A 13,623-nucleotide genomic window follows, 5' to 3' on the forward strand; every position below is an offset into this window, starting at 1 on the left:
TACTGGTTATACTAATAGATTAAATAATAGATTCAAGTTATGAATTTATATCAACCAGTTTTAGTGATATCTCTTTTTGAATTAAAGAGCAGGGTGGGATCAGTTTATGAATAACAATGAGTGTAGAAATTTTTTAAAAATTAAAAGGTTGTTTTCAAATAACTGAAAGAAAAAACACTGACATGGAAAACTTATCTATTATAATTTCCAAGAGTCTACAGTGGGCATTATCACTGTTTCCTTACATAGGTTTAATCTGCCATCACATATATAAATGAAAGAAAACTCAACCATATGAGCTTTCCAAGATGTACTACAATAATGGGAATGATTTTTTTTAACTTGAGGAGGAAGAGAGATCCTTGGTCCAATATAAAAGATGCGACTGTTGTGCAAGTATCTTTTTTTATTTACTATAATTTGGCAGGTACAGCTTTGCAAGATTCCAGAACTAAGAAGGTGGGAAACTTTGATGTTTCTTTGACATGAACTGGTTGAGATGCACCTTCTTGTTAATTGTACAGAGATAATATATTGTTACAGTTGCCAGTTGTTAGAAATGAACTATGCTTCGTTTTACAAACGAAACCCTTCCTCTCCCACATGTACCCCAGAATTTAGTACTTACCTTGTCATATTCCGCTTTACTTTAACTGGAACCATGTCAGGTCTCTCAAGAAAGATGATAAACCAAATTTAACCTTTAATTGCAATTCCAGCCTGAAGACTTGAGTTTGATGGGGGAGGGGGGAGATTTGCTTTCTTTGGGGACATATCAGCAAGTGTTAAAGGGATGTGCAAAATTCCAGACAGCACATTTTCATTAATGAATAGGTAAATCAGTTATCAAGCACCTTTGCTTTTTTCAGTGTAAATATAATGTGCATATGGTATACTCTATAACATACATTTAATATGTCATTGTGGAGGAGATCATCATCTCCAAGGTGTGATCCAGCACCCTTTATAAACAACTGGCAATGCTCCCATTGACTTCAATGGGTGCTGGATCGGGCCCCTATAATATGCATTTCCCTCTATTGTACTGTCAAGAGTACCTTACAGATCACTTAGGGTGTGTCTAACACGGCACTCTGAGCTCGAAATAAGCTACGCAATTTGAGCTATGAAAATTGCGTGCCTGATTTTGAGTTAATTTCAAAATAGCTTATTTTGTAATTTGGCGCTATCTACACAGCACCAAATTTAGAAATAAACCACTATTCCAAAACGTCCATTATTCCTCGTGGAATGAGGTTTACAGGACTGTCGAGCTCTATAAATAAAGGGCGTGTTTCAAAGTCATGGAATAACTATTTCGGGATACCAGAAGTATCACGAAATAGTGCCACAGTGTAGACATACCCTTAGTGTAATCTGCCTTAGATAAACAACACTAAATTATACAAGTGAAATTACAGACTTGGCTAAAAAGGGGAAAAAAAGTATATAAAAATCCCCATAATTTGCAATTTCCTTTTGCTGTATGGATTTTTTGGTTGCCTATCTGTCAGATTAAAAGAGATTTGCTAGATAGCCAGAAAAGTTATATCTGTTGCCAACAGGATATCCAGGTAAAAATTAACTATACTATGGAATATGAAAACACACTATCCCCTCCCTGAGGCCTACCTCAGTCAGAACATAAAGTTCAAGTAAACAAAAGTTTAAACTAATGAAACTTCTCCACTCTCCAGGAACTATTTGATTTTTATAAACAGAAATTTCCATGTAAATATTCTGCATGCCTTCCTGGCAACCCCATATCTTGAAACAGCGCAGTTCAGTCTATTCTTGCATTAGGGCACTAACCCTTCTCTCCCTTTTCCTCTCACTTTTTTATGTTTTTTACATCAAGTTGTAAAATGCTCCAGCTTACCTTGAAAAAGATTAATGGAGTTTTTAAAATGTGCCACAGATGTTCAACCATAATAGAGAAATAATTTAATGTTTTGTGTCCTTAAGCCATTTGATGGCAATTGATTTTGGGTGGGGGGGAGGGGAGAAGGGTGATTAAAGGGTTAATATTCAAATCAGAAATTTGCAAGGCCTGCATAATGGAACTGCCACCCTGATAACAATAGGAATTTTTAACAATATCGAGCCTTGTTAGCAAGAGAGTTACAAGCATTGAGGGCAATCAGTGTGTCTTGTCAGTTTCTTTTTATCTACCATCTCCAACCGCCAAGGAACCGAAATGAAGCACTTTGGAATTATCAATTTCAGCCACATTTGCATAACAAAGCCCCCGAGGAAGAGGCATGATAAATGTGAAGGACCCCTCTTGGAAAAGGAACTGTCAACCGCGCCCCGAAAGATTCTCCGACCGAGCGCATTCTCGGGGATTGTAGTCAGCGAAAATAAAATGAAAGCATTAAAGAAAGTCATTCTCTCTGAGAGAAAAATCTCCCCCTCTGCACAGAGAGAACTGGATGAAATGACATTATGCATATGAAAATGTCCAGAAAGATGTTTGATTTATGTATGCATTAGATGCAAATTCCATTACCGCACGCGCGCTGTTGTGTGATTTGGCTCTGAACACATCACTGCCCTGATCAAATCTGATCTCATTAATTCCGACAAGGAGAGAGAGAGGGAATTGAGAAGAATTTATGGCCTGGACACTTGAAAGAAGTAAATTGTAATTCTGTTTAAAGCTGTAGCGAACCTTTTAAACACCTTTTATTATAGAAAAAAGCACTTACTTTTATAACACTGTTAGAACTTACTTAATCTTGTACTTCGAACTTCTAGTCCTCATTTAAAAAAAATCTATGACCTTGTTTAGTGGGGGGGGGGGGAGAGGAAGAGAGAAAAAAATATGTGCCTGTCTTAGAATGAGATTCTGCAGAAGCATCATAATAATATGATCAAAGGAGACCTACTGACTATCTGAATAATCGTGTGAAAATTCAACTCCAGCAGTACATGTTTATTTTTAAACAATCTTTTAATATCCTCAAATAAAATATCAAATACTTTACAAGTGTTTCTTATGGGAGTGGATACACATTTCATGCCTAAAAATATTATTAATTGTGATCTAGACAAAAAAAGCCATGAGCACATGTTCTATAACAATTTTCTCAAGGAGTGCACTGGTATCAGCTGAAACTGATACAGGTTTTTTTGAGATACAGACAATTTAAGAAAAAAATGGCTAAAAAGTAAGTAAGCATATTTCTACAGGGAAAAAACAAATTGTTTCTTACACTAATAAAGATTCTTATCCTTGTTTTGCTCCTGAGAAAGACCTTAATAACTCATTTCCTCCCTTCATGAAAGATAATCACCCTTCATGGGTGAGATATCCTGTATTTACTTGATATCAAGTGTAAAACTGAAAGAGTGTCTCAATATGTTATTGCATTGTATAATCACTGTTCCTCCCCCAACATTCATGAACCCCGAGGGTGCATCATAGCTTAGAATAGTTTATTTTCTGTTAGACATCTTCCATTTTAGTGAGATTTGGTAAACTACCTCCCCAATAAAGAAGAAAAAACAAAAATCTTGATTCCTAAAATCTTAGTTGCCTCTCGTGATCCATTTATAGAGAAATGAAGAGATTTCTGCAAATAGCTTCCCCAATGAAGCCTGCAGCTTCCCTTGGAAATCTACTCCAGCAGAAGTAATTGTTGAGCAAATGTTACCCAGAGAGATACTGGAAACTTGTAAGTTGCTACATATACTAACAAGAAACAATATTTGCAAGATAAACCATCTTAGAAGCAAATGAGCATATTTCATGTGTCATTCAAATTTTCAATGGTTAATGCTGAATTATGTGCAAAGTGGTTCATATTGCCATATGTAGGAAATATATATGCATCTGCAAATCTGCATGTATATATGTAGAAAAACAAAAAATGCAGTTGTTCTTTGAATAATTAAAGTCACTAAATGTTATTATAAGCATACACAAAGAGACAAATTAATCATGCTTTGAGTGGAAATTTCAGTGTAACACTAGATAAGGAGTCACTAGCAATACATACATATTATATACAAAGATGCACACATATTATCTACATATGAAATATGTTCTTTTTGCTCTTTTCTGTGTTACATATAATCATAAACAGAAGAGAGTAAAAAAGAAAATATATTTCATATACAGACAATACAGTTAATATATGTATCTGTGTACATAACGAGTATAACATGTGTGTGTGTTAGAAAGAGAGGGAGAGAGAGAGAACAATCACACATACAGATTGCTAGCCTAAGAAATATGGTAAATAACTTGACAACTGTAATACCTAAAACACTAAAAATGTTACTGAACATAGCTCTAATGTTTGTTGGACTTAACATATTAAAACAATATATTCTTTTGGATATAAATATTTTTTTCTACTGTATTAATGACATAACTACAAATTCCTACTGTGTCTATGGACTGCAAGCACTGTAACATTCTGTAATAAAGGAGACGGTTACTTCAAGACTTTAAGGAAATTAACATAATGAGGATACTCTTGAAATTGCAAAATTTAGTTTGGTCCTTTTCCATAGTTTATCCATCTCCTCCTGCAAGCCCTTTAATATACCAGAGAATGCCTGAGCATTTTTATTAACTATTCTAACCCCAAGTCCATTTACGTCTGTTTCATTTGTAACCCAAAATAAAAGCCATCTTGTGCTTTAAAATAAGATGACTATGAAATAAGATACTGGTGGCTAATTAAGCCAACTGTTCATACTGTCTCTTTAAAAAACCTTCCTGTCACTCTAACCCCTCCTTCTGACGCCCCCTCCCCTCCAAATACACACACAGACACATACTTTCCTTCAATGAGTGGTTCAGGCTCCATGATTAAGGTCATGCCGTTTGTTCATTACTGGCCTGGCTAATGTGATTGAATTGGAACAATACCTTTGAACTCCTTGCCTCTGATCTGCATACTAATTGACTCTCTTGTCCTTGGCAGTGACCTTGACAGGCTCTTAACCATTCTGGGAATGTCTGACCAGTTTCTGATCAAAAGTTCCTATCAAAAAACAAATCAAATATTAGTCATTTATGTTACTCTTCTTTCTATTCATATTTCCTTATATACCATTAGAGAAGGCAAAATTGTTACTCCCTAGCTCCCCCTGGATGTATTTTAAAACTAGAAATTCACCATGTCATTTTAAAGTAAAGTACTGACACACTGACAGCATGGATTTTAGAGCATTCATTGTTGCAGCTTTCAACACATTTTCACATCTATTTTGAGGGGATTTTTCCCCATCTTTGTTAGAAGCATGATGCACGTTACCAAAGGCTCTTGATACTTTTGCAAGATTTCACATTTTTTTTAAAAAGAATCATCCATTGAGTTTTATTATAACCCAAGAAAACTGCACAAATGATTTCACTTCTACAGTCCTACCCATATCTCGACAGCACAGATTTCAACAGATTCTAAAAAGCAGTACAAATTATGGTAATTAAAAAAAACCTGCATCTAAAAATGTGAGATTTCAGGTAATGATCTAAAGTTTTTATATGTATATTTCTGAGGCTCTTAGAACAACACATTTCTCTGCAGAGGCAGGATTTCTCTGTGAAAGAGGTTATTAAACACTGTACTAAATGTTTATGAAAAAGCCGTTACAAAAAACTACTTTTCTGACTAGAAAATACATCTTGACTTGTTTCTTACTGGAGGGAAGATTTACTTCATGAAGCAAGTTTAGCATGTGTGAACTCTTGTTTTTAAGCAGTCCATGTCATGCACTAATAACTTAAACCACTAAAATGAGTCTCCATCAAGAAATACACAGAGACAGTCAACAGAGAAAGAAAAGAGTTACTGACAATAAATATCAGCATCAGAAAAGTTACAGTATAAAAAATTTTTGATTTTAGGCAAAACCTATAGTGAAGGAAAAAAAAGAAATATTAGGCACATTAAACTCATTCATTCTTTTAATAATACTTTGAACTTCTCTAACACTTTTCATCCAAAGCTGTCAAAGTCCTTTAAACACATTACTGAATTAAGCCTTCTGACAACCAGGTGAGGTAAGTACTATTATTCTATATCACTAGTGACCTATAAATAATGTAGCAAGCTATAAAATTTCTGACAAACACATAGTTTAATGTAATGTCTACTTTTATTCGGCATTGGTAATTAGACCAGCTGTTTTGAGAGAATGGTCTCAAAATGTATGAGAGGTTTTCATGACAAAGAAAATTAGGATTGTTTTTAAAAGACAATCTGGCCTATATCCAGGTACGTAGACAGGGCCAGATCTGGGCTTCATGGAAATCTATATGAAGTACATATGCTAAGAGATATGAAGTTCTTTTTTCCAATCCAGATTTTCCACAAATTTGGGCTTCTAATTCAGGACCACTGAGTAAGTCACCAAGTTCAGATGCAGATCGCAGCTTTCCCAAAAATCACGGGTGACTTGGTTCCAGGATTCCAGTTTGGACCCAACTCTAAAATATGTGTGGTTTCATTCAGTGCTTATGCCTGGTTCCATTCCATGCCCATGACCTAGAAGAGGCTCCTTACCTCATCTTGCTGCTGTCTGCTTGAAAACCCTTGATTTATGAAACTGTGTGTCCTTAGGTGAGCTCTCTGAGTTGTGCAGGAAGTCTAGAAGTAGAGCGAAAGAAGAAGCAGCGAGGGAAGACAGGTCAAGAATTCAGCATCCACAGAGGCCTGTAGCAGCCAATGTCAGATGAAGTTGCAGGTAGCAACCAGGAATAGCATTTGGGTGAGGGTATGTGTGTGCCTGCAGTCAGGGTCATCAGAAGAGTGGAGCTTTATGTACCACAGATCTAAGCACCACAACTGTGAACGTAGCCAGGCATCTAAAGATTCAGATAGGTGCCTAGTGGACTTCTCAAATGAGCCTACATTCTGAACTTCCATTGATTTCACTGCTCTCGGCCCAGGGTTTGCCCTGGGAATAGCAACTGAACAGGTGACATTAACATACAGATGCATGTAAGAAATTGATCCATTTAAAAAATAAATAACACTGTTGATGTAAAAATATTACATTTATTTAAGACCCCATATTGCATGTCAGGGTACATATACAACACTGAGTTATATATATTCTGAGTTATTCACTCACTACTGAAATGCTGCTACCTCTATAATACAATATGCCAGCCATTCTGAAACAAGACAGAAAGCCGAAAAGATTTCACAGAGAATAAATTCACCAAATGAAGCTGAAAAAGGATGTTCTAAGTACACTGAATGCAGGTACCCTAATTAACCAGAATTTACTCAGGTAATATTTTCACTTAATCCAATATGAAACAGGAAATCAAAAGGAGTTTAGCCTCTTGGGTTTTGCCCATGAAATCTCATGATTTTCACACACACACACACACACACACACACACACACGCGGCTCGCCGAACCGTGGCGAGCCCTGCTGTCCAGCGATCTGCGCATGTGCAGATCGCCCGAACCTGGCTCTTCCGGGATACAATCTACTCGCCACAGGCGAGTAGATTGTATTATTTGTCGAACCCTGTATATATATGTGTGTGCTAGTCTTTAAGTACAGTACAACTCATTGTTTTTTTAAAAAAGTTTACAGGCTAACAGAGCTACCCCTCTGTAACCTACCCTGCATAGCATCTGTAAGCAGCTGCAATAAGGGCCAGCCCAGAATCACCACGTTAGATTCTCTTCTGTGCCAGAGCTCAGTTTGGACCAGAAGAGCAAGAGGTAGCATCTCTTCTGTTTGGTTTGTCCTGACTCTAAAGACCAGCACTGGCCCTGACACCACTCAGATCTATTGCCAAGTTGCTCTAAGTTACACCGTTAGTATAGGTCCTCAATGTACCTTGTGCCAGAGATGGATAAGTATAATGTAGCAGGACTCTGTCATGCTCACTCCCTGTCCATACCCCACAGCTAGGATGGAGTCAGAAGCACAGACCCAGCTGTAGCTCAACAATGCCCATCAGGGAGTTTCCCTACAGCAGGAGAGTTGTTTCTGGGGCATTTCCAGCCAGATTACAGGGTGCAAAGGGGCTGCCACACGTGAAACGATTTAGCCCATAATTAGTAACATTAAAATAAAGATGTCAAATTAAACACTGCAGAAGAATTGCTCTAAGCGTGCATGGTGTCATCCATGCATTTTACATATCACATGGAGAGAGTACGGTGAAAAATGGGGATGCGCAAGCTATGTTTCTTTGACCTTGCTTTCTCTAACAAACGTATAACAAAGTGTATAAATACTCCTACTGAAAAAAAAGTCCAAAACAAGACACTCCATTGCTCACACTTCTCTGTCTGAGGAGAGGATGCTAGAACAAACACATTAAGCAGATCTGTAGTCACATGGCTTAATGCACTAGTGGGAGGTTCTCGGAAACTACAGTGATGACCAGAGGTAGAACACCCTAGACAGAAGAGAATATAGGAGAGATAATAAAAGGACAAATTATTATATATTCTATCTGCCCACCTGCTTATCGTGAGGATGACAAAGATGTTGGGTTCTCTCCTTCCTCCCTGTCTAGGAGGCTGTTACATATATACTGCATTACTTGCGTTTTCAATTAGCATCTATTGAAGTCACCGAGAGAAAAAAAAGTATAATTAAATAAGGCTTTAGAGGATAGGTAATAAATGACTAGTGAAATCAATGGATTGAAGTAAAGCCAAAGATCTATATGGCCATTCACGAGATGTAAGACAGCTAAACAGTTCACTGTGACCAATGAAGATCTCAATTAAAATCAGTACTGATTAGCTTCAATAAAATGTAAGCCTATCAGGACCTGTTAGATGTTAGCATATACTTTAAATGATCGGGGGCATGATCTTGCAAGATGCTGAGCTGATTTACCTGAACCTGTAAAGCATTAAGCACATGTTTAATAATAGGCATTGTTTTTAAATGGAATACTTACATACAGGCAGTCCCCGGGTTACGTACAAGATAGGGACTGTAGGTTTGTTCTTAAGTTGAATCTGTACGTAAGTTGGAACTGGCATCCAGATTCAGCGCCTGGGCTGTCCCGCTGCGGGTGTCCTCCGCAGCTTTGCTCCGCATCTCCCTGGTCTGACCAGCAGACCAAGGAGACGGGGAGCAGCTTTTCTCGCCCCGGAGAACACGGGCAGCGGGACCGTGGCTCATCTGGGTGTCCCGCCGCTCCCGTCCTCCGGGGCGAGAAAAACCCCGTTCGTAACTGCAGATCCAACATAAGTCGGATCCGCGTAACTCGGGGACTGCCTGTACTTAATATTAAATATGCTTTTATGTTCATTGCATGGGATTTGGGCCAGAGAACTCTGAGCTTCGCAGGGTCAACCCACTGACAAATAGGGAAAAGATTACTTATGGGTTTAAAAATAAGCATGTGCTTAACTATTTGCTGAAGGAGAGCTGTAAGCAGGTTGCAGTTTTGCTTTTGTTGTTTGTTAGTTCTATTAAGTTATAACATAGGCATATTTGTCTGCGATTTATTTCTATCCTTTTTTTAAAAAAAACATTCTTGGTGTTTTAATATTTAATAACACCATTAGATGTTGAGGTACTTAGAATTTTTGTTTGTCAACATTCTGTTTCCATTATCACTCTAGTAATTACTGCTATGTTTTTAATTGATTAAATAAGAGTTCTCTTCTAACATTTAAACCTAAAGGTTAATAGCAAAAATGTGTGATGATAGAAACTGTAAAACTGCATGGCTTAGTTGCCTACTGGGGTCAAAGCAGAACTATGTAGTGTCCTCCATAATCCACAAAGTGAAGAAAGCCAAATATTCACAACATCCTTTTTTGAGTTGAAACATGCTGTTTTCATGTTTGCAAAATGTGGATTGTATTGCGGCAATTTTAAAATATTTCAATTTCTATATTAAACTTTGAAAACTGTTTAGCTACCAAGTTTACTGGGGAAAATATTGCGAAAGACTTATATGCAAATTTTAAAATGGGGCTGGTTGTTGATAAGACTAAATACATGAAACTGGATCTGATTCTCAGGTTGGCTGAATCTAGCCCTTATGTCTCCAATCACATTTTTGTGGATAGATGCCTGCAGCTCTGAGAAGCCCTATTTGCTTTTCTGTTTTTCTAAAGGGAAATCATATCTGGAAGAATCAGCATAGTTTTTGTAAAGGGAAATCATGCCTCAATCTACTAGAACTCTGTGAGAGGGTCAACAACATGTGGACAAGGGTGATACAGCAGATATTTTGTACTTAAACATTCAGAAGACCTGTGACAATCTCACCAAGGCTGTAAGCAAAGTAAGCATCCTGGGATAAAAGGGAAGGTCCTATCATATAACTGGTTAAAAGGAAACAAAGGGTATGAATAAATTATCACTCTTCAGAATGGAGAAAGGTAAAAAGTGGCATCCCCCAGAGGTCTGTATTGGGACCACTGCTTTTCAACATATTCAGAAAGGATCTAAAAGAGGAGTAATAGTGATGCGGCAACATTTGTAGATGATACAAAACTACTTGATATTAAATGCAAAACAGACTGCAAAGTGGTACAAAGGAATCTCGCAAAACTGTGAATGGACAACAAAATGACAGATCAAATTCAATACTGATACATGCAAAATAATGAACATCTAAATTACCTATTATCACCCAAGAAAAAATTTTGGAGTCATTGTGGCTAGCTCTCTGAAAACATCCACTCATTGTGCACCTGCAAGTCAAAAAAGCAGAATGTTGGGAATCAATAGTAAAGGGACGGAACAGCTTTCCATATGAGGAGAGATTAATATGACTGGAACATTCCAACCTGGAAAGGAGAGGGCTAAGGGGAGGGGATGGCATAACTGGTTTGGAAAAAGTAAATAAGAAAGTGTTATTGACTCCTTTTAATCACACAAGAACTAGGGGTCCCCAAATAAAATTGATAAGCAGTAGGTTTAAACATACAAAAGGAAGCATTTCTTCAAAAACACACAGTCAATCTATGGAACTCTTTGCCAGAGGATGTTGTGAAGGCCAAAACTATAAAGACTCAAAAAGAACTAGATACATTAATGTAGGATAGGCTATTAGCCAGAATTGGTAGGGATGGTCTCCTTAGCCCAGAGGTGGGGAACCTGTGGCCCATGGGCTGCATGTTCTTCATCAGGGTTAGCCACTGGCGGGCTGCAAGATGGTTTATTTACCGAGTGTTTGCAGGCACAGAGCCCTGCGGCACCCAACAGGCATGGTTCAATATTCCATACCAATAGGAGCTGTGGGAAGAAGTGGCCTGGCCTGCAGGTTTCCCACCCCTGCCTTAGCCTCTGTTTGCCAAAAGCTAGGAATGGATAACAGAGGATAGATCACTTGATTATTATCTGTTCCGTTCACTCACTCTGAATAGCCTGGTACTGGCCACTATTGGAAAACAGGGTACTGAGCTAGATGGCCTTTGATCAGACCTAGTACAGCCATTCTTATGTTCCCCTCTTCCTTCTCTGCTCACCTAGATGAGGAGGGATGGTACCCCTCCAAGTCTTCTCTATCTACAATCTGATGCTTCGCATTAATAAATATGAAATTAGCAGTGTTTTGGTGGCTCTGCTCTAAGTTTCATGCCAGAAAGTTTGAGCTTGTTCCTCAACTTCATTTGGGATATACACACATGCAACTGATGGAACCAAAAATTCTAGGGCTCGATTATTTCTACCCAGGAGGGAAATGACTTGAATTAAGGAAATCATTAAATAGGATACAGAGGGCAAAGCCTAACCCATTTCCCCCCCACCCTCACCCCAACAAAAAGAACTGGAGGCAGGGGAGAAATGACAAAGAGCTGAAACTACTGCCTGATAGGCAGGAAAGTTACTTAGCCACATTTATGCAGAGTCTGTCCTCCCTGTTCCCCAGTTCTGCTTGAGGAAACAACAGTTATTACACAGGCACTGGAATCATCTCTAGTATTTTTGGAAGTATAATTTATAAAAGTAGCAGTTTTTTGAACGTTGAAGAATTTGGCTATTAGCAACTCCATTTATCTGAAGAAGTGGGCTGTGCCAACAAAAGTTCAAGATACCATCTACATTTTTTTTCTTAGTCTCTAAGGTGCTGCAGGACTATTCATTGTTTTTAAAATCTGGTCAGTATGTTTTTTCTGTCAACCTGATGATACTGCAATGATAAGTGTCTACCAGCCCATTGATCATAATACAAGTTGGACCTCCCTGATCCAGCACCCTTGGTCACGGATGAGGGATTTTGCCGGACTAGGCAAGGTCATTTCTGGTCCCCTGCCATAGCTCCCCCAACCATGGCCTGGCCCACTGGCCTCCCAAATGACTCCCCAGCTGCTGCTGGCCCCACTGCCGTGCTGACCTCGCTGGGCCACTGCCACAGCTCCCGGCCCTGCCAGGCAGCCACATGCTGGGGCTTCTGACCCCGCCAGGTAGCTGAGGCTCTGGGCCCCGCTGGACCACCGCTGCTGCTGCTGCTGCAGCTCACCACCCTGGCTGTCAGCAATGCACTGGGTCTCCTAGCCCATCTGGGCAGCCCCGTTGCCATGCGCTGGGTGGTCTCACCATCACCTCTCTACAGGCAACAGCTGGCTCTGCACCGTAATCTCTGGTCCTGCAACATCCGTGCCAGACCAAAGATGTTGCCAGACTAGAGAGTCTTGGTTTAGAGAGTATCAGAGGGGTAGCCGTGTTAGTCTGAATCTGCAAAAGCGGCAAGGAGTCCTGTGGCACCTTATAGACTAACTGCAGTGTAGGAGCATAAGTTTTCGTAGGCAAAGACCCACTTCGTCAGATGCACGGTTTAGAGAGTTTTAATGTGTAGTAAATAACAAATTAAAATCATATTTAGACTCTCAGAAGAGGGAAATACAAAATGTTCAGTACCTCTTCCTCTTGGTATCTGTCTAGCTAGCTCAGATTGCCCATTTGTTGTTTTTTTCACTGAACAGAGGTGTCCCCTCGCTCTAGTAGTTAGCAAACTAGGGACTATGGTGGAACTAAGGGGACTTGTGAATGAATGGCAAGATGTGACAGGTTTTAACTGATAAGCTATATCTAGATAGAAAAGTAGACTACCATGCCAGCCAATTTTCATTTGCTAGATAACAGATGATGGCAACTGGCACTTTCTGATCATCTACACACCATGGTACTTTACCTGTGCCAACAACAGTGAATGCAACTGACTAAGGTCTGCAACATGGCCAAACAGCTTCAAAGCAGAGGATTCCAGTTTGACTCTTCAGGCACTAACTCACATCTGGGGGAAGGGGGACGCCTAAGAGAAAGATCCAAAACAAGAGAAAAAATGGAGAGAGACATAAGGACAAAGATAGCATAAAAAAAGAAGACGCAGACAAATGAGAATTTCTGCTACAGTTAGGCCCACCAACTGAGAGGGAGGAAGACAAAGGGGGCAGCTGTCCTGGGGCCTGGTAATTCAAAAGGGTCTGAGGTTCCCTGCTAATCTGAGGTTCCCTGCTATCTGCCAGGGGCCTGGCATGACTCTCAGCTTGCCTGGTTATACACTCCCTCAAGGTGAACAGTACTGTGCTCCGTGAGTAGTTCCATGGAAGTTAACGGGCATATTGCACAATGTGAGTGAGGGTTGGATGATCAGGCCTATATAAGCACCACATTTTGCTTTTATACTGAAAAATTGTGGTTTCTGGCAGGTTCGTT

General features: G+C 39.3%; 1 long non-coding RNA gene across 2 annotated transcripts; it reads right to left on the reverse strand.

Annotated features, from left to right (window-relative positions):
• Window positions 1-1,040: 1,040 nt before the first annotated feature.
• On the reverse strand, window positions 1,041-13,221 carry LOC106732063 (uncharacterized). Of its 2 annotated transcripts, XR_001368322.3 has the most exons (5): window positions 13,100-13,221; window positions 10,585-10,655; window positions 8,452-8,552; window positions 6,522-6,605; window positions 1,041-4,997 (listed from the first exon to the last, which is right to left on the reverse strand). It is a non-coding gene; the product is annotated as an uncharacterized LOC106732063 (long non-coding RNA). The 2 variants fall into 2 exon arrangements; XR_012903143.1 differs by lacking the exon at window positions 6,522-6,605.
• Window positions 13,222-13,623: the final 402 nt, after the last annotated feature.

The sequence above is a fragment of the Pelodiscus sinensis genome, chromosome 4 (assembly GCF_049634645.1).
Source record: "Pelodiscus sinensis isolate JC-2024 chromosome 4, ASM4963464v1, whole genome shotgun sequence".
Taxonomy (NCBI): domain Eukaryota; kingdom Metazoa; phylum Chordata; order Testudines; family Trionychidae; genus Pelodiscus; species Pelodiscus sinensis.